General features: G+C 40.4%; 1 protein-coding gene across 23 annotated transcripts in view; it reads right to left on the bottom strand.

The window, feature by feature from the left end:
• Positions 1–22,408, bottom strand: part of DLG2 (discs large MAGUK scaffold protein 2) — a 1,040,325-nt gene that overhangs the window by 109,989 nt on the left and 907,928 nt on the right. The window contains exon 1 of one of the 23 annotated variants that reach the window (XM_027798940.2): positions 16,853–17,183. The exons of the other annotated variants lie outside the window; for them this stretch is intronic. The gene's annotated coding sequence lies outside the window, so the exon portion shown is untranslated. Of the gene's footprint in view, positions 1–16,852; positions 17,184–22,408 lie in introns of those variants that run through there. 23 annotated transcript variants of the gene reach the window in all.

The raw sequence follows: 22,408 nt of genomic DNA, 5'->3' as shown, positions 1-22,408 counted from the left end.
AGCTCTTTTGCTGCTTTATGAGACTGTTCCTCCTAGCTGACAATGAATACGAGAAAACAATATGGGAAACTGAAATATTGCAAAACTAACACTACAGTAAAATTACAAAAAATGATGAAAAAGGGGAACACAGCTAAACAGGCAAGCAGGGATGGTTTTGCAAGTGAAAACCCTTCCAAAAAGTCTGCAAGTGTCAGAAATGAGACCTTAAAGAAAATTACTAAATACCAGTTGGGACAGATGAAGCTCATTACTGCCAGTGGCCTACATGCTGTAAAATGGGTTAGTATTGCTACAGAAACCTTTTTGGTGTGTCCCTGTAATTAGCACAAAAGTATTATTATTGTAATTAACTGAATCCCCCAGTACCTCGTGTAGTCTTCATGGCTGTAAGCAGGTTAATGTGAAAATTAATTTGTGCTAATTCACACAAGCCACCAACCTGGCTGCAGTGTCATTTTATAGAATAACAGTATTTTCCTGTTGACTTACACAAGGCACTAAGCTTCAAGAATGTCACATAAATCCATCTTATCTTTCACTTGTGATAGAACTCTTGTGATAGTTCTTGATCTTCTTTGGATGAATTTATTGTGAAACTCACTCCTAAGTGGATAGGCAATGTACTAGCTCTAGAGATAGAAATTTCTAGACTAGACATGAAATGAAAGGGATAAAAGATTTGGGCAGCTTCTGTAGCCTGTTCAAGGGGCTAGTTGGTCTCACCACAGACCGTTCTTCAGGATGAGTTACATTTTCATGGTAACCATGTGCATGGTGCTGCATACACACAAGAAAAATGAAGATAAAATTCTTTCGTGCACAAAATCTTCAGTGCAAGAGAATGTAGGAAAATTCAGAGGGACTTGCATTCTCCCCTTCTTAGTCATAGGCAAGATAGGAAATTAATAAAAAACAACTGCCTGGAGGACTGAGAGAGAACACAGTTGAAGTCAAGCCAAATCAGGAGGTGGCTCAGTGTTAGAGGACAAGAAGAGAGAAGATAACTGGTTTCTGTGCCTGCTGCTTTTTATTCTTCTACTAAAAAATAATGTCTTGCAGTGGGGTGGACAGACAATTTCTGTTCTCTGTTAACATTAGGCTGAAGAAACGTTGTCATCACCTGCCAGTGCAATAGGGCAAATTAAGCTTCACAGCTTGAACTAAGCTGTCTTGTAGCTGTGACTATTCTTGCACTGTCTGGACAGTGACCAGCTACACTAGGAGTGACTAATTAAGGTTTTTCTGCTCTCTCTTCTGCAGTCTATGTTAAATTAAACTTTCGCAGCTTGCCTAGCTCGCCTTCCTTCAAAGGACTACAGTCTCATATGAATGGTTTTTATGAATATCTAGAGCCATCACTCCTTGAGTTTAAAGCTGCAGTCTTTGGTCATCCTCCTGCAGAGGTGTGCTACCACAGTAATGTGAAGGCAACAGAGCTGGATCCTCACAACCTGGTCCCACTCCTGGATCCCTTCTTGTTCACTGACCTCCCACCCTTTCCCTTGAGACGGGCAGATGACAGGGGATTCATAAAGGCTGATTTCAGCCTGTTGGGGTTAATCTTTCAGGGACCCTAATGAGAGGCTCAAGTACAGCTCAGTTGAGGGCCACCATCCTCCCGAGGACCTTCTCTCTCCACTGCGTACAGAGGGACCCTGGTGGACCAGCCTTCCTTGCCCTTGCCGGTAACAGCAGGGGTTTTGTCTGTGCCTGCACCCTTTCTGTCCCCTGTCCTCAACATAACACATCAAAGCCCAGAGTTCCCCCTCTCCTGACCCTTTCTCTTACAAACTGAGAACGTAACTTCACAAAACACTGCATTTTATGATAACTCTAGCCTATGTGCTTCTGCCTCCACCACCCCATCTGTTCTCATCTAGAGGTACACTGTTGGTGGGACTAGAGTTAAAGATTAGCCATGTTTTTAACAAGCATTACAGCGGGGTCAGTAAGCAGAGGCAAGGAGCTGGGTACAAGTGAGTAGATAAGAGATCTTCTCAGCAGCTTTACTAGCTCCTGCAGAGCAAGGAAAGCCACAACGCTTCAGGCTTCCCAGCTCCTCCATCCCCTTTGCTGCTCTGAGAGCCCATCAGCAACCCCACCAGCAGCTCAGCAAGAACCAGGCATCTTCCCTGCACCTTCCACAGCCCTTAGTGCCCTGTACCTTGTTATTTGCCTCTCCAGAGTGGTTAATCCCCACATTTCTTTCCTTCTTTCAGTTGTCTGTCTCACCTCTCCACTATCCCTCTAAAATTACCTGTAAAAAATTTTTCAAAGAATACATAAGCCTGCTCTCTCTTCCTTTTCTTCAGCCTAATTTCTCTTTTGTCTTTTTCCCAAAGGCCTCAGTGTCCTACCCATTCCAGGTTGGCAGGGTCATGAGTTTTTTGAAGGCCAGATAAATTTGATTTTCCTTTCTATATATACATCTGGGTTTTCTTCCTGTTTCCCTAACTTCTGCCAGGTATTGAGCTTGTTGGGTCCAATTTGTCTCTATTCTTAAACCAGATATCCATCTGAAGAGTGGCCCATGATGATTTCAGGTGCAATTTGCTATCATTACTCTAACTTTCCTTTTCATAAGGCCATTTAGTTGAAGGACAATCATGTTGAGAGAGGTTGAGTTGGGAACGGACACAATGAAGAGAATAAAGGGTAGGGAAACAAACTCTCTTTTCTATAAAATGTAGCGTGAGGCACCCTGGAAGCTAGGCAGGTCACATTAGTTTATAGATTTTAATTTTTTAATACTATCAAATATGTTTTGTAAATATGTAAAATTGTAAAGGACAAATGATAAAGCTTTGCTATTTTATTAAAGGTAAACAGAAAGTTGAGAGTATCGTACTATTCCAAGCTTAGAAGACACATAAAAGGAAGTCCTAATGACACTACAAGCATAGCTTTAAAATCTTTTATAGTCAAGCTTTCAACAGGGCATAATAGTTCAGTTCATTACAAAAAAATATGTGTCTTTGAAATTACAAGCCTAGTTTGACTTTCATCTGTTATTAGCTCTCAGTGGAACTGGAGCATTTAAATTGATTGTAATGAGACATTAGCAGACACTATTACTGCAGCAAACCATTCCTGTTTTGAGATGCCTGGCTCAGGAGGCCTCTAAAAGCATCCCAACAGGCAGCGAGTATCGTGCACTGACAAAGGGAAACAAAAATCTGCTTTGTAGAGGTCTGCCACGCAGCTGGCGCTGCTGTGCAGAGCATGCCAAGCGGCTGCTGGGAAGGGCACCAGTAAAGGAGGGCAGCACCCTTCAAAGGGTGGGAGGGGATGCCAAGGGGATTGCTGGTTAAATGCACATATGTTCTTAAATATATAGAAATGAATTTCTGCCAGGCATTAAACCAAAAAGAATTAACTAGTAAAAAGAAAGCAGACCAAATCACAGCAGACTTCTTAAAGCAATAATAATCATAATCATTACTCACATATCTCTCTGACACCAGGATGCTGAAGGTGAATCTATTCTGAGAATTGTAAGACTTCTTATCTTGTGACTTCTTCCTCACCTCCTTCATTTTCAAAAGCCTCTCTCATCCTTGTCAACCTTTTCTGGTTTCTGCTACAGTTTAAATACAATTCAACGAATTACCTATGTCAGTGGCTTGCTTTCTCTTTTCTCCTCTCATCTTTCTCGATTTCTGTGCTCTCTAATTGTGCCAAAAGCCTGGAATAGCCTCTCACAATTAGTGTTTTCACGAAGCTTGTAAGAATTTCATAGCTTTAAGAGTGCCATTGATGCTTGCGCACATATATAAACATCTTTTAGTTTATTCATTTATGGTGATTGCATAACCTAAATTTCTAAGGCAAGTACGCTGTAAAAAAATATTATGAAATACTCTGAAAAGAAACCATTGTAAATGTGACAGCTGCTAAGAGTCACTATGACTTTCATATTCCTCCTTCCCCCAGAGGTTACTGTGGTTGCTGGCCGAGGAAACAGCTGTAGCAGGCTCCGTGAAGGGCAGAAAAAGCCTAGAGAAGGCAGAGCTGCCCTTTGGCTGTTTGCTATCTTGCTGGAAAGCTTGTCAACCTTATTTACATTTTAATTTGCATGCCAGCTTCTACAAGACTTTATATTCGGATTCTGCTTTAAAGTATCTCCTTCGCTATCATCACAATGACCTTTACATGTCTTCCCCCATTGCCCTGTGGGGCTGCAGCCCCAGCTTGCTGAGCTACCCAGACGACTAGCAGCAAGAAATGTCAAGCTGAGCATGACATTTATCCAAACAGTTGGCTGCTCGTAAGGTAGCCTTTTCTTAATGTTGGGTGGGGGGTTTTATTTTATTTTAGTTATTATTTCCTGTAGGAGATTAAAGAGCAGTGTGGGCAATGGTCACATCCTGCTAAAGGAGAGTGCCGAGAGAAAATCCCTTCTCTGTAAGACAGGAGCAAAACTGGCAGGGTGCATCACCTGACAGTGCCTACCCCTGGGAGCAAAGGCGGCAGGAGGAATGGAAGCGGGCAGTGACTGATTGCTATTGACATTATTTTTACTGCCAGACTGACAGCAGAACTTGGCAGGATTATACCCACTGGCTAGTTAAGAGGAGCACTGCCATAAACATGCCCTGCTCCAAATAAATCACAGCACAAGCACAGAAGTACAATGCACGCATTAGCCCCCAGCCTGTCAAGCTGCTACAAAAATGCACTGTTTTTCTTATACACAGAATAATGCCAGCTGAAAACACACACAGATTGTTCAAGGTTTTATGAGAACCCTGTTGCACCTTTCAGTCGTTACAGAAAAGACTCTACCGGATCTATTTTGATCAAGTAAAGCTTTCAAAGCTGCTGAAGTATGTCTGGCACACAGAGCGGTGGTTTTATTCTTACGGGCTAATCCCGAATTTCTGATTAATTCACCACTTCAGGATTTCCAAATACAGAAGCACTGTCTTCTCAAAGATACAGAGAACACCTGGGGGGATATGGCTGTCATAAACAATTCCTAACTGCCTAATTTCTGCATGTCTGACTAATGTTGAGATATTAAAAAAAAAAAAAAAAGTATCTTTATACCCGGTACCTATGAACAGCTATTGTAACAATGAGGCCAAGATGAGCTGTAAGGCTCAGGGTTATATGAAGTGTCATGATTTGGGAGGAAGGATGATTTTTTTTCCTAGGTCAGATTGCAGGGACAATAAGAATGGGTTTCTATCAAATACCTGCTTTGCTTTCTGGACCATCTCAGAGTTTTATTAGCACATTCCACAGTATTATAGGAAACCTGATTTTCCCTTTCTCTCGAATATCCTCTTCAATGCATCACCGTGGAATCTCACATTAAATAAATAGCATCAAGCCTGAGTCAGTGTTTGCCACTCTTTCCAAAGAAATAAATGGGAAGATCATCAGGGGAACATCTGAACTTTTACATGCTGAGAGTTAATCTGAAGTGCTTATATATCAGTGGGGTAGCCTTATCAACACAGTGGGCAGAAAAAATTAATATATTATACATCTCTGTAGACACAGCAACATTTCTTCACTTTAAGGCATAAGAAAGTCCTGTGTTGGCTTCAGGTTTGAGGAGAATGAAGATGCAGGATAATTCTTCTGAATTCTGCATCTCAAACCCATAGATGTAAACTGACTATTTTGGCACCAGTCCTTTCTGTTCCTTAAGACAGCACGTGCCCATGACAAGAGAGATAAAGTAGTTTGTTGGGTTTTTTTTGGTTTAGAATGCTTTGAGCGTTTGACTGGTCTGTTAATCCCAGGTTAGACACCCTTTACCACAGGGATCTATCATTACAAGTGGTGCTGGTTTTGGCTGGGGTAGAGTTAATGTTCTTCACGGCACCTGCTATGGGACCATGCTTTGGATTTGTGCTGGGAAGTGTTGCTGATAACACAGGGCTGTTGTAGCCGTGGCCGAGCAGCGCTGACACCGAGCCAAGGGCTTTGCTGCCCCTCACCCCACCCCACCAGCGAGGGGGCTGGGGGGGCACAAGGAGCGGGGAGGGGACACGGCCGGCACAGCTGACCCCCCTGACCCAAGGGATGTTCCATACCATATGGCGTCATGCTCAGCGTATAGAGCTGGGGGAAGAAGGAGGAAGGGGGGGACGCGGGGAGTGACGGCGTTTGTCTTCCCAAGTCCCCGTTGCGCGTGACGGAGCCCGGCTGCCCTGGGGATGGCTGAGCCCCTGCCTGCCCGTGGGAAGCGGTGGGTGAATCCCTTGGGTTGCTTTGCTTGTGTGCGCGGCTTTTGCTTCACCCATTAAACTGTCTTTATCTCAGCCCAAGAGTTTTCTGACTGTTACCCCTCCGCTTCCCTCCCCCATCCCACTGTGGGGGGAGCAGGTGAGTGGCTGCATAAGGGTTAGCTACTGCCTGGGGTTAAACCATGACAAAAGAGCAAGGATCTATGGATCTGAAATGCCACAGCTTCTGGTGGATGACACCATGTCATGCGTCTGTAATTTCAGTGCTGGAGGTTTCTGTCAACGTCTCTTAAGCTTGATCTGCCACGTATACTTAACCTGTGTTAAGAGTGATGACCAAAGAGCAGAATATGGCCTGGCTACATGATGGCTGAGACTGCAAACCTAGAAAAGAAGTGGCTGCATGAAACATGGGGATGTTGTCCCTATTTTAAACCGTGTCATTCTTAATCACAATTTCACTACACAGTTTAGAAGACACCAGCACGGACAACGCCAGAAGCAAGAAAAAATTCTGGAAGGGCTGTGACATGTTGCCTACAGCTGAAAAGAAACTCAACTTCTGAAGAGATCCAGGATCAAAGGACCTGGGAAATGTCAGCTGGATGGTACTTCTGTCATGTTACAAGGCTTGATGCAGCAAATACGGGAGAGCAAGCTCTGCAACAGATCAGAGCCAATTATCAAAGTAATCCCATTTGGCCATAAAAATATCTAGTCATTTAATACTGCTAAGCCTTGTTTGTAATCACAGAGCTTAATGAGAACAACTTACACTGAAAGGGAAGAAGGGAAGTCTCTGGAGCAGAAAGGCTGCTAAAGAGGGCGTTAACAAATGAAAGTAAATTTGAGGTTTTAACTTCTTTGATATAGGACATCCTCTATTCATAGAGGCTGTTTTTTTCTAATCAGCCAACCCAATGCCGAAGCCAGCTTCAAGATTATGAAAGCGTACTTTTGTTTTCACACTCTGTGCCATGTAGGCAAGTCTCTCAATTAAGGAAAGGTTTCTTTTGTTTGAATGTGATTCTGTTTAATTTCTGGCAGACAAATATCAGAAATAATTACCATCTACAGAAGGAAGAATAGTAGTTGAATCTATAATTCTCATTACCCACCAGAATTTCAAAGTGAACTTAAATTCTAATCAAGCATTTGGCAGATCTGAACAAAGAGGAAATGGTATTGAACAAAAGTAGTGTCGTTTAAGTCAAATCTTGAACAACAAGAATGGTTTTTAGCAATGATTGGGACCTAACACCTGGGAAGAGCCTGAGAAGTATTCTCAAAATACTGAGAAGGATTTACATGTCTTTTGAGAAGTCCGACTCCTACTTGCCGTGTTCAAGTCATATTGGATGTCACACCCCAAACACAAGGGAATTTATCAACAGCGGTCAGTAGTGCTATATGTTAAAGATTTTAGCCAGTCTACATTGTAAATTCCTGGTGGAGGGGCACAAAGAAGATGGTTCTCAGTGGTTCCCATTGACAAGAGAAGAGGCTGTGGGCACCAACTGAAATACAGAAAATTCCATTTAAACATTAGAAAACACTTTTTCATTCTAAGGATGACTGGATACAGAAACAGGTTGCCCAGAGTGTTGTGGCATCTCCATCTGTAGAGATATTCAAAACCTGACTGTACATGACCCTGAGCAACCTGCTTGTGCTGACCCTGCTAGAGCAGGGGGTGTTGGAGGAGATGATCCAGCTGCCTTACAGCCTTGACTATTCCGTGAAACAACTGGTCTAAATACGTGTGGTTACATACAAATGCAACACACAAGCACAGCTCTTTCTTCATTCCTACTTAGAAATAAAGAGCTGATAAACCCCACTGGCAAGATAATGTATAGTTAACAACTTCAGTCATTTAGAATGCAAGGATCTTTAGAATAAATAAAATATAATACTTAGCTGTATTAGTGTCCCCTGGCACACATTATCCTCCCTAGTGACAGTGCTGTTGAACAACTAGGTACAGCAATATAAAGGTTTAATATCCAGCTATATTTAACATCAAACACCCTGATATTGGCAGTGCCCACAACGGCTATGGGTCTGTCAGCATTTTCAAGGCTTTATAACAGCCATAAAAAATCATGGAGTATAGAAATGAGTCAACTGGTACTTATAATTGCTGGCATTTAGCACCAGGGACGATGACTAAGAATCTATATTTGAAATACCTGGAGTTGGTGGAGTCCAAGTACAAATCCTGGAGAAGATCAACTAAGCACTATGTTTCTGTGAATTAAATACACTGAATTGCATGCAGCTTACTGATTGTAGAACTTTTAGGCGAGCACTTGAAAATGCATTTATTCTGCACATGCCCTACAAACGTATTCAGTTATCTCGCAAAATGAGTATTGTTTTGCCTTGTTTTTCCCTGAATAAAGAATGTTGCCATGCTTGACATTCATCTTCCTGCTTTTTCATCAGTAAAGGTGGCTGCATTTCACATTTTCAGAAATAATGTTTAGGAAATTCCCTGGGGCATCATTTTCAATGGCAGATGTCATGTGTCTCATGCTCAAACACAGCCTGAGAGCATTTCCAATGGTCTTTCCTTTCTGTATTAACCAACCCTACAAAGAATTAAGTTGAAACAAAAATTTAGGGAGTTAGTATCATAATGTCTCAGATGTTTCTCTGCCAGAGAAGAAGCTTCCCTAAAAAAAAAAGATGTTCCAAGATTATATATTAAATGTATTTTTATATGGCAGTTTATGTAATTTATCTGAAAGAGTGCTGATATTCCAAACCACATGCTAACATAATTTACAGTTATATTGCTTTTATCCAAAAGAATCCTGATGTGGTTCACAAACTTAATGCAGTACAAACACCATATATCAATGGTACCCACCTCAGGGTGTCAGTCACAATTACAGAACTGCTGCAAGTAAATCAAAGAACAGAACGGTGGCTAAATTAAAATGGTGCTTGATCTGCAGATTCAGCAGATAAATTTGACTACAACTTTACCTGAAAGACCTGCAGATTGTTTCAGAGTCACACTCAGCAAGAGGCATATCCACCAGAAGATGAAAGGCTGAGTCAGCCCTCACAGATGTCAACCAGAGGTTGAGGCAGATGTTGACCATGTTTCTGTTCTCAGCCTAGTCTTTGATTTCGGTGTATGTCAATGGCATAAATGAGATCACAAGTATGTTTCCAGATCAGTGCTTAGACCTTTACAATTTCCATTACTTAATTGAGTGACTTAAATATTTGAATTCAAGTTATTTACATGCCTGTTAAACTCAAGTGTCAATTTTTTTTGCTAGGAAAACTAGTAGATTAAATATGGTTTGCCCCTGAAAAATGAACTTTTAAATCTAAATACAATTTTCCAGTAGGGATACCATTTTTCAGCACAGATATTGGAACATTAGGCTGTCCTGCCCCTCTTTTCTCCCTCCAAATGAGAGTTTTAGGCAATTGAAGATTTTCAGCAGTATCTACCTATGGCTGTATTTTCTGATATTTTTTTCCTTCTCTTCCTGCCTGCCTCACCCCGCTCCCCCCCACCCTTGATCCCTCTTTGCCATGTATTACTATCTAGGAATAAGAAAAAAACCAAACAGTTTATACATATAGACCTGAAAAAACTGGACATATTTCTGGTATTTTGAACCTCACATTAATATGAAATATCATGTATATTTTGCGTTCATTGTATACTTGTAAAATAACTCCTAACTATATCACAATTCAGCATAGTCTGGGATCTCAGGTATGGTAACCTAACACTGGGGAAAGGTATAGGAGGAAAAGAAAGGCAGAAGACAAAAGTGCTGTTACTGTACAGATTCAAAAGAAAATATGCCAGGTAGCTGATTAATTTTAAGTAAACAAGTCTTAGTCATTTTTCTACCCATGTTTCAAATCTTAAAAAATACCTCCCATGAAAAATATAAATCATTAATTCTTGATCAGACATTTTTGTAAGGATTAGTTCACAGGCCTGCAGACAACATCTGCAGCTTATGCTTGTTTCTTCCTCTATTAACCAAGCATTACAAAAATCAACTGAAACAGAAAAATTCAGTGTTTCAGCCTTGGTAATCTTAGGTGGTTCTTTGGCCAGCCACCAACTCCTGCTTTCTATTGAATATCTCAAACAATTCAGGTAAAATGTTGGATTCTAAGTCTTATGGATAGCGTAGGGTAAAAGATGGACTAATTTATGCATGGTAGATAAACCTGAACTAAAATTTACACATGCACTTCACAATAATTCCACTAGAAAAATGCATTAAAATATGCAGTTCTTTCTATTTTTTTGTCTTCCAGCCCTTCTACTTTTGCTATTTCATATCACTAGCACACAATACCTGCACTCTGAAACAAATACAATAAAAACAAAGCAGAATTTATTCACATCCCTGAAAAGATGGGAGAAAGCTGACTATGAGTGTTGTCATTTCAGCAGTGAGGTGTGAGTAGCAAGAAATGAAAGACTAAAACCAAAGGAAGATAGTTGAGTGCAAAATATTTGCAGCACATAAACTTATGAAAGCCAGTAGTAATTGCTACCATAAAAATATCTGAGCTGCTCTGCAAAGTTGTTTCAGGAATCTTGTAAAACTAAATCAGTCTACCACTATAATTCAAAAATAATAAAATTTGAACTGGAATAGAAGAAACCAAACATGAACAGGAAACATTTAAATTACATTCAGTATTCTGGAATAATTTCTTTAATTCAAACAAGAATGTTTCAGAACAACTGCAGAAAAATTTAGGCTTTTTAACTGACAAATAGCAAAATATTGTGAAATGAAAGTAATTCCATGCCTGGAAAACCTATTTTGTATGTGGGAGAACTATTTTCTCCTTCCTCTGAAACTTAGTTCTGTGTTGGATGGGTATGTTTCATTGAAGTATTTAACTCCTGGGGCTGCACCTCACAGAGAAGAAACACTGACAACTGCGGGTACCAGCTGAGTTTCACCTAATGCCACCTACTAACACTTTTACTCTGCATTTCTGAACTGCAGCCCAACCCCAAGCCAGCAGCACCCAGCACACACTTGTCATTTCTCTATGCCGTGTGTATCACCCACCTGAGAAGGACAGGGATAGTCCACAGGACATCAAGCAGGTAATAATTTTGCCCAGTCCCAGTTTTCTGTCTGGGGTAACAGATTCCTTTCTCAAGGAATATTTTGGTAGTGGGAGACACAGGTCTACTACTATAGACAAACTGAGATGAACTGTACTGTAAATAAATACAGAGAGCATAAAATACTATTTACATGGAAAGGGTGATGGTATATATGTTTATACTTTCTTAAAACAGCTACAAGTAGGTTTTTTGAGTAGTAGAGATTTTCTTTAGTTAACAATAGTTCTATTACTTAGATACTGCTAGGTAGAAATGTTTGCTCCTTACTATTGCTAGCTGCCCTGAATGTTTTTTTCTACTCATTGTACATATTCCTGAACGTAGCAAAAACATTTCCAAGAGTATAATTTACTTAAAATATAGAAATAAATAGCTATAAAAGAAAAAATAAACCAAAGTGAACTGATTAGTCTGCCTGGCTAGCTCACTCATTCAGTTTCAGCATGTGGCTACACACAACACAGTTCAACCAGTTCTTTATTATTTCATAATGTTAAAGGTTATTACCACAACACAAAACCCAGGATAATAGTGGGTTCTTAAATTAGCATTTGCTTAGCTCAAAAGCCAGTGCACTAATCTCTTGCTTTAAAACCTAGCACAAAAAGCATTATAAACCACACTTACAGAGTGGTGGGTTTATGTTGTCTTCCAAACAAGAAACATCTTACTGAGAGTACAGCCATGGACTGGAAGGGACACGTCACGCCCCACTCTGTTGCTTTGCAGGTTGTTCAAACATAACACACTGACCAGTGTGATGCAAAGATGACATTAACTTTCAGGATTTAAAAACTGTTGTCAAGCCAGGTTACACTCCCACTTGGCTAAAATAAGGAGATCTTTGCTAACACTAAGAAAGTATTCTGAGAATGAGGACTCCATCTGCGGTTTTGTCAGGCTGACTTTTGAGGGAGTGCATTGGTAATTCCCAGGTGGAAAAATGGTGATGTCATAAGCATTTCCCTGTAGTACAAAATAAAAATGGTATATTAATATTAAGCTTTAGGCCACCAATAACCTGAATTTGCACAGGACAAGATAGTATGCCACTGTTGTTCAGGCAGTAATTGAATCTGCCACGTATGGATCACTCCTGCTTGCATACTGGCAAGTGGAATGACGAGCATTCCCCATCTTTGATGATTCCAGGCAAGACAGAAAACTGAGGACCAGAGAAGCGGCAGGTATTTAGGAGTGCTTTCAATCCACAATCTGATGGGATTACAGCCACTTTCATATAGGGCTATACAAAAGGTTCTCCACAGAAATTTTTTCTTCTACACATGGTCACTCTATGGAGAAGATGAAAGTGTTCATCTACAGAAATGCACAATGGCTTCCAGCACAGCTCATTCTTGGGACATGTTTCTAATATCTGCCTGCAGGAGTCAAAATTGTAGGGTCTTTACTAGAGCTGATCTTGGATGTCAGTTGAATCCTACACCTCTACGTATGGGTAGCTTCTCCATAGGTTGTAACTGTTCTGTGGTGGAAATAGCCATAGCAACCAGCACCCTTCTGACCATGCACATTCCCTGAAAACATAGAGAAACTCCACTGAAAGCTGACATGAGCACCTTGTCTGTTGAAAAGGACCCTTGATTGATACTGTTCTTGTTGTTGATCATCTACACTACCTTAAATGCCAGGCAGAAAGCAGAGCATTTGTATCACTTGGTTTCACTAATGTCTGGCTCCTAGTGATTTCTGGTGCTGAATTCTTCAGAACCAGCTCTATTACCCTGGAGCACACCCTCCTCACCTGGGAGGTTTCAAGGACAGACAGATCTGCTTGTCATTTTAACCATCTGGCAGCAAAGAAGGTGCAGGAGTTATGCACCTTGTTTTTATTTTATTTTTTTTCCCCATAGCAAAGACTACTTACATTGAAAGCTCCGTAATGCATCCAGATGCCAAGACACTGAGAGCAACTAAACAAACGAAGCAATTGCATCCAGAAACAAATGAAACTTAGCATTTGTTTTGCTTATAAATGAATCTTTCACTGTTTTTATAACTTGAGCATCCTCTACTGCTTGTACAAACATACAAGATCTAAAATACCTCTTTTGAAGGATTAGGCCTTTGCATGTATTTCACTCCCAACATAAAGAACAAACCAACATCAAAGGGCATGCTGTGTTTACGAACACACTTTTTCTCTCCTACAGTTGCCAGATTTGTTCCTGCACTGTTGGATAATCGTTTAAAATGGTATAGCCTATCTATCCGGACATACACAAAACCCTGCTGTTTTTCATTGACACATCGTCTTTTACTACGTTCTGCCTCTTACAAGCCATAAAGTTACTTTAGCTATTCCCAACACTGTCTATACTACATATCTAACGTATCGTTCCAACCCATTTTTCCACTGAAGGACTTCTCCTCGAAAGCACATCACTATGATTGCCGGTGTCTGTACAGCTTTGTTTCACACCCATCGTGACTACTGAATTCAAAGCTGAGAATGCTGCAAAATAGCATGCAATGTGCCTTTATCAGTCACTTCAATAAAAAGTGAGAAGAGATTTAATGTATGGTTATTGGTTTTCAATTCCAGAGCTTTCCGTACTTGAGCCTCAGTATTATAAATGTATTCCTCTATTGAAGAGTATAGAGCATGTGTGTGCTTGAAAGAGGGAAACAGAACTATTACAGGCACACAAGCGTGTGAGTTTACACACTGCTGCTGCAATCTCCAGCATTTTTGACATTTTTTCATCATTTGATGATGATGATCATCAACATTCATCAAAATCTCCAATTTTTGACACAGGCAAAAAGCACAGTTGCACAACTACACAGCCACGCATTAGTCATATTAACTGCAAACTGAAAAATAACTCTCCAAAGAATGATGCTGGGTTATCCAATCCCCTATTTCACCAAAAATGTCGGCTATCAGCTGTTATGGGACTTCACAGAAAACCTGAAGGTCAGTACACAAGAGGTATTTCAGTCCCAAGAAAAAAAGAAAAAAAGATCAATTCCAAAGCTAAGAACTTTTATCTAAGATGCTTTTCCCTGAGTGTCTATATTTTATATGAAAGATAATATGAACATAGGTGCCTTGACTGGTTTCAGCTGTAACCAAAGGGCAAAAGCCGAGGAAGATTCCTCTTTGAGAGGTTTCTGCTACTCAAGAGTGCTATGCATCAAGCCTAAAATAATACCTCTGTTTAGAAATGAATAGAAGCCAACATACTCCTTGGAGTTGTGGTGTAGTACATTTCCAGCAGGATATATCACTAACCACGCACATGGCTGTTACCTGGACGAGCCCTGGTAGCTAAGGGTACTTAAGGCACTGCACTCCACAGAAAGCACTGCTGCCACTTACTGCGAGGTGGGAAGCATGGATCACAGCAGCAAACTCCTATCGAGGTAAAACAACTGGGTTCACCAGACCAGAGAGGATTTAAAATACAGTTCTTAGTCACTGTGGTTTTTTCCTCAGCAGCACTCCTGGACTATGCCTGCAAAGGAGCAGTAGGCACGCACCCAGGTTAAAAAGTGGGTTTTACCACATCCTCTGGTTATTTTCCTTGGTCTTACCAGGACTGAACTTCAAAAACCTGGTCTCATCTGCGCCCAACCCTCCATACCATGGCCTGGAGATGAACTATTTGGTACCTTAATTATATTGTGCTATAACAAATAGCGAGTCTGGAGCTCCAGTGCCCACAAGAGCCATATGCCCATATCATAACTTTCTCCTTTTAGGGTTGCTTTTCCTGTCCTAATTTATACTTCCTCAGTTACAGTACATACATTTACATGGTTAATGTTCAGATTGCTGAGATTACACCATAGTGATGCATGCGATGTAAATGCTTAGACAGATGGATGCAATATCACAGATTTCTGAAAGGAGGAGAACTTGCAAAGCCAGAAGCTCACACTTTAAGAAATCTCATTTGCTAGCACAGGGGTCACTGAAAATAGATCTGAATGCTTAAAAAGCAGTGAAATACTCTTAAATAAAGCACTGCTGACAAAGGTATATACTCTTTCCTAGAAATAGGCTCTAGTCTGTTAGGCTGCCAGGAAATGATATTCTCAAGAAATTCTGTTTTTTTTCAGATTTATGATCTATAAAGAGTAAGTGCAAATCTGTTCTGCAAAGGCAGTCTGTGGCAAAGGCCACCTTGCCAATAGCCTTCCTCTTTAAATAAAAAATGATGCTAAAATGAGAGACCTTATTAATTAAGCTAGGATCTGTCCTGCAGCTTCAATGCTTCACATATAACTCATGGAATAGGTAATTTCTAAGTGAGAAGTCACAATACAAGTTTAAATCATTACAGAGTAAACAGTTTGGACTAGTACCAGATGAGAGGTTACTGGTCTCTCTCCAATTATTAATAATACAGCAATAAGACAACAGGTGCTGTTCTGCCAAGCCTTCTTGGTATTTTGATAAAACAAACTTGCCTCTCCAACCCACAGAGAAAAGCAAAAAGAACAACCGGCACAGAGAGACAGGAGCAACGACTGCCCCTTTGATAATACTGCTACTGATAAAAGGAAAAGTAAAAGTAAAATTGCCACTCATGGCCACCTGCCTCTCCTGATGAGGAATACAGGTATTTTACAGCAATGCTAATATTTCAGTTTCATAAACTCCGCTTTTCGATTCCTTCCCGGTTAAAACAACAACAAAATTGCTGGCTTGCTGATCTTTAAACGTACTGGCACAATACTGTCGACAGATATTAAAGGAGCTTGCTTGAAAAGATGTAGAGATCATAATGAAGCAAGGGATAATTAAAGCAAAGAAACTAAAGCTGATGAAATTCAAAAAGTAATGCATATGTTATAGGAAATATACCTTTCCCTGCCTAGCTGTGCTCTATTATGTTTCCCACAGTTTCTTTCAAAGTCTCTCTTTGCCTTTCATCTTACACATATTTCAGCACTGTTGTTATGCAAGATGGGGAATCATTCATTTTAATGTGATACTCAGCATAATTCCACAAAAACACAGAGAGGTTACCATTTTACTGGTTATCTAATTAAAAAGCTCTACAATAAAAATTCTTTGCAGCCCCTCGCTGCACACAAAAGATTCAATGCTGCATCTGAAAAGCCACATGTACATAAAAGCACAGAATTTGCAAATGCTTCTGATTTTAGCTTTTTCTTTTTTCTTCCTCTGGTTACAAAAGCCACAGCTATCACTCTTTTTAACCGCTAATAAAAGCAATTTAATGACAGGTAGGTTTGCTGGTTTGTAGCTTCTTTGAACCCTCAACACACTCACTAAAGGAAAGTAACTTTAGCTAGAAAAGAGATCCTCACAGCACTATGGTGAATAATTCATCATTGCATTTTTCTTTTCATCTCATTTTGTGCCAGTAACGCATACAACTGAAAATATTGCAAAATCTAAAAACAACCACCGACAAGGACTTCCAGCAGCAAAATACACATAAAACTAGCAGGCAGGTTTCCCCAGCTTATATAATAACAGCTTTAGCTCAACAGAACCCCCATCACTCACCGAGAACTGAATTCACTTGAACAAAAGCAGAGCCCAGTCACCAAATGCAGCTTCGTAGGACTCTTAATGCGAGATGCTCCTGTCTGCTGTTCAGTTCACACTTGCCTTTATAACTAAACCAACCAACAACATTCAGTTGCTGAACCCGATGAATTATAAAACGGTAGCTCCCAGACTCTCATATTTTACATCACAGGGGGTGGTCATCCAGCATACACACTGCCTGTGTACATATATTCTGCTATAACTCATCCTGATAAACACATCAGTGCTGGCAGCAGTGACAGTAATTGGTGCTCAGGATGTACAAGCACAAACCAATTGAGCACACTCCCACCTTCTGCTCTGTGCAACATCTCTACCTGTCAATCACTGCACCTAGTTAAGGTGGAATGATCAACTGCACTTCAGGGGAGAAGCAAAACTCAGAGGAGAAACCATCTACCAATACGGATTCTTCACTTAAACATTTCTTAATACAGTAGTAAAGATAGCTTCATCCTCCTCTACACACAGTTTTCATCTTTTTTTTTTTTTTTTTTTAAATCTTCATAAAAATCTTCCCTTCTTAAAGACACAGTTCTTGTTTAGTGACTAACGCAGAGTTCATAACTTCCACTAGCATGAATGGAAATTATTCTGGCAAATTCCATGGACATTAGCAAGGATAACGTGAAAGCATTACTCCAGGCAGAATGACTGTCGAAAGCAATGTACTTGTTAGGTAAAATTATGTGCACATTTTAAAAGCCTCTTAAAAACCCCTGATAGGTTTTAAGAATGTTCTGTAAGTTATAAATATGTGTTTTTAATGGTCTTCGCTTCTGTAACGCTTCCTTTTCTCTCTATGCTTGCACTGTTTTTAAAGTAAATGTATAGATACAAACCAACAGAACCAAACAGCTAAAACTTAGACCCATTAATACAATCAATTAAACATTTTCAAATGGGATTAATTACAGCAATAACATTCACAATCATTGCACACACCACAAATTATCACTCACAATTAGCTCCCAACAAGGAAAACTGGTTATGGTACTGGTAACACACAGCCAGGGATCAGTCACTGCAAAGCGTTTTGTATGGTAAGTCTTTTATGATGGAGCAGAAGTTGCTCTTCCAGAGTTGAGCTCCAGGAATTTTGTATGGATTTTACACAAACTCAAGGCTATTTGTACAAGCGCCGAGTGTGAACGAATGCTTTATTCTATTTCTACATCAGTGGTTATGGCTCTCAGAAGGCTCCATTTGGAACCTGAACTTGAGCCAGCTCTTTTCATTCCCCGTGCCTGTAAGACTCTCCCAGTATTTGGTACCACCAAGACAGGATGCGCTTGGGAAGGTGAGCACAGTTGTGTGAGCAGTTGCGCATCGTCTGGATGCTTTTCCGCGAACAACTGGGCTGAGGAATGCAAATGAAGCCTGTGCCGGCAGCCCCAGGCAGAAACCCAACCCTTCTCACCATCTGGACCGACTGATGTGCGTCACGATGTGGGAACAGGGTGTTGCATTTCATGCATAGCAAAAGCAAGTCCTATATATATCCCTTTTCTCCCGTCCTCAGCTGCTTGTTCCCCCCCATTCCTCATTTGTCTCTTTGTGTTCAGCACCTTCACTATCCCAGAAAAAAATTCACTAAAGGCCAGAGGCATGAGCAGTGTTTCTGCATGCGCTACTGACTCTTACTATAGTGGCTTGGATGAAGGAAAAGCTGTGTATAGTTGGGTGGCAGAATGTAGGGGAGACATATCAGGACTTAATCAGAGTAATGGCTGTGATGTCTCTTTCTTAGAGGAAAGGGCAGCTGAGATCCAATAATTGGATTTTCCAGCCATGCTGACTGGGAATAATCCAATATGGGCAGAAAATATTCCAAATGACAGACTCTGGCTCATTAAGAAGGAGCAAAAAGGTCTGCGCCACTGGATTTGTCTTTTAGAGCCAAATTTTATTCTCATGGGTATACACATTTCACTTGCAAATCATGGAGATTCTCTAAAATGGCCCAAACACAACAGTTTGTTGTCTCGTGCACTAATTAGAGTTTTCTGACCTATTTTTCATAAAAGACAGTTTCAAACCATATGTGCCAGAATGCCCTAAATGGCATCTATTTTCCTTTTTTTTTTTTGGCCTTCACCATTCAGGTTTGAAGAGGCTTCCTAAAAGGAGACTGAGGGGGGACCTTATCACTCTCTACAACTGCCTGAAAGGAGGTTGTAGCCAGGTGGGGGTCGTTCTCTTCTCCCAAGCAAGAAGTGATAAGACAAGAGGAAACGGCCTCAAGTTGCACCAGGGGAGGTTTAGATTGGATATTAGGAAAAATTTCTTCACTGAAAGGGTGGTCAAGCATTGGAAGAGGCTGCCCAGGGAGGTGGTTCATTCCCCTTCCCTGGAAGTAGTTAAAAGATGCGTAGACATGGCTTAGGAACGTGGTTTAGTGGTGGACTCAGCAGCATTAGGTTAACGGTTAACTCTATGATCTTAAAGGTCTTTTGCAACCTAAAAGATCCCACGATCCTATGGCACTGCCTTATAATAATTTAGTGCAGCATGATTAAGACACAAGAAAAGCTTGTTGAATCTCCTTGACCAGTGTAACATTAACCCTTAAATTCAGCTCACGTTTATTGAAGTACAGGTTTGTAAAACTGACCACTATCACAATAATGTAAGACACTGCAATATTTCATAGCTGTGTGTAGGAGGCATGTATAAACCACAGTCTGTGGTATTACACAAGAGCCACAATTCCAAGAAAAGCTGCTACCCTGTTTCATATTAACTTGCAATTTTTAATTAGTTATACTGGCTTCTGTATTACCTTTCCATGGGAAATATTTCATAGTTGATACTGCCATAATAGTCGACAATGTGGTGATCTGTAAAACTGCGACCTTCGCAGTGAACAGATATGATCATCACACAGCCCAAGTCCTCGGGGCTCTGTTCATACATTCTGGTGCAGAATGTGAGATTTCACATTCGAACCTACTCGTTTCATTGGCAGGTGTGTGAAAATCCCATATGGCTGCCAGATTCCTGTATACCTACATATATAGAGAGTATGTATTTTTAAGGCATTTGTAACAAACACACTTGTTATAGACTTGGAGGTTCTTTGCTTCAAGCTTCAAACTAGAAATTATCTAAAAATGAAAAAAAAAAAAAAGGCAAAAATGTTCCCATTTGCTGCCATAACATGACTCCTTTCTTCCACGGTCACGTGGACTATACTGACTACATATCATAACATCCTATTTTCTATCTAAAGTGAGCACACAGATCACTGAGGAAAAATCAGGGCATTCAGCTGGAATAACAAGAGTTGTTAACTTTTCTGCTCAAGAAGCAGCTAAGGAAAATTCAAATTGAGAGTAACTACAGGCAGATTTGATACTACCGAGATCACGAATTAGCTAGTACGGTTACCTCACATCCCAGTGAGGCAAAACTAGATCTCCAGGATCTCCACAGCGTAGACCCAGAGTTCCGGGTGAATAAATGTGCACCAGAGATAATTTCCAGCCTACGCCAGATAGTATGGATGGTCGGTACACCAGTCAGTAATTCTTGCCACATGGCCTAAGATGCTATCTTGAAAACTAAAGAAGTGTTTATTAAGTACCTTTCATTTAGCAATTATGATCCTGAATTCCTTTAGTGAATTTGTGTCACTTTTACACTGGCTAAAGGATATGCTCTTTTCATCTGATAGCCTGTTGATGGCACTGTCAGGGAGTGTCTCTCAAGCAAAGAGCCCAGCAGGATTTAAAAAAAGGACTGGGCATTCATCAGACAATAACATCCAGAAGAACAGTACTAACAAGAAACTTTAAGCTTTCCAATGATCAGGGGATCTGAAAAGACTTTGTTTCTTATGGATGTTTCTCCTGTGATTTCAGGCTCAACACTGTTCTGCCTCAGTCTGCAGCATTTCACAACAGCCCAACTTCTCCTGGGCCCTTGACAAGACAAAACCCAGCACCTGAAGGGCTGCAGGTCACTAATCAGGTCATTGCTCACCTTCCTCCCAGCAAAGGCACTAATTCAGCTCTCCCTCCCTAGTCCAGCTAAGAATTGCCAGGAAATCTGCATGAGCTTAGTTAATTTGAGACCTACCTTTTTAAAAATGAAAATCAGCTGAGCATACTTGTAAAGGTCTTTTATTACATTTGATAAAGCTCACCACTAGTTACAGGGAATTTCAACACCGGTACTCTCTGAAGGGTAGTAGGGTGAGATGGGGTCATCCTTGTACCTTTTGGGTACAGAAATTTATCAGACTTTTAATTCCAGCTGAGACCACTGAGGATTTATGAATTTCACAAGCCACTCACTCCACTGTCTGTGATCTGAATCCAACAAAAATTTGTCCTTTTACAAATACACAGTAAAATAGTACCACACACTGTCAGACAGAATTCATTGCTGTAACCTATATACATCATGCATTGCAAAATAAACAGCAGTGGCAATGTAAATGAATTTAATTGCCATAGCGAGGCATTGGGGAAATTAGTTTCCTTTCAATATAGCACACTTGCAATTCCATTTAAAAACAGTTTTTAAATAGTTTTAGTTTCTAAGTTTAATCCTCATAAGTAGAAATGAATAAAACTGTGTATGTAGATTAATTAATAAATTAGCTAGCACAGGGCTTTGAAGATGTAAAGGACTGTACAAGTGCCATTACTATAATAATATTTTTCTGTATTACAGTACTTTTGTTCCTCAAGTGATATCTTTCTTGCTGCAAATGCAACCTCAAGTCCTCTTTCTGAATGAGGACTGTGTTTGAAAAAATACAGAAAAAGGAGAATTAAAGAGGATATTCAGCGAGGTCTGAATGAACAGACACTGGAGAGAGCAATTCCAGTTGATCAAGGGCAATGACAAGAACTTGCTTTGCTAGTTAGGAAGGCTGAATTCTCTTAATGGTGGCTTCATAGTCTCAAGAATATGAATGATCTTATCAGTAATAAAGAAGAGCTGCTAAAAGGAAGGAAGGCCAGATGGCGCTTTCCCTAGAGCCTCTGGAGAGGCTGCCTGGATTTGATTTGAAAAGCCTTTTATAGCACCCCATGAACCTGGAATACTACAGCTGCTCATTTTTAAGCCAGTCTGAGACTTTGTATGAACGTTCATTTTCTGTATGGCTTAGATCGGTTCAGCTGGCTAGAAGAACTGAGAAACTTGGGAGGATATAGTTCAGCATCCAGAATTGGGTGGGTTTTTTTGTTGTCTGGACTTTCATTTTGCCTTTAACCCTATGTTTCTCGTTTTCTTTCAAATAGGTTAAATTTGTCTGAAGCTCGATACTCAAATCCAAAATGAATCATAGAGGACTTACTAACTCCAAGAGCTGGAAAAGTAGCTGAAGATCCACTTTGTATTAGGTAAAAATTAGATTCAGTACCAAACCACACAAGCACCTTTTACACAAACTGGAGGCCCCACAGCCAAATCATTTATAAGCCTGGTGCCGGGAGCAAATGAGTTAACATCTTTGTATGGTAAGGAATGGTGGAGAGACATGAAGATCCTCCTGAG

This window comes from Falco cherrug, chromosome 2 (assembly GCF_023634085.1).
Source record: "Falco cherrug isolate bFalChe1 chromosome 2, bFalChe1.pri, whole genome shotgun sequence".
In the NCBI taxonomy this organism is placed as follows: domain Eukaryota; kingdom Metazoa; phylum Chordata; class Aves; order Falconiformes; family Falconidae; genus Falco; species Falco cherrug.
This window is presented reverse-complemented; position numbering and strand designations above follow the sequence as displayed.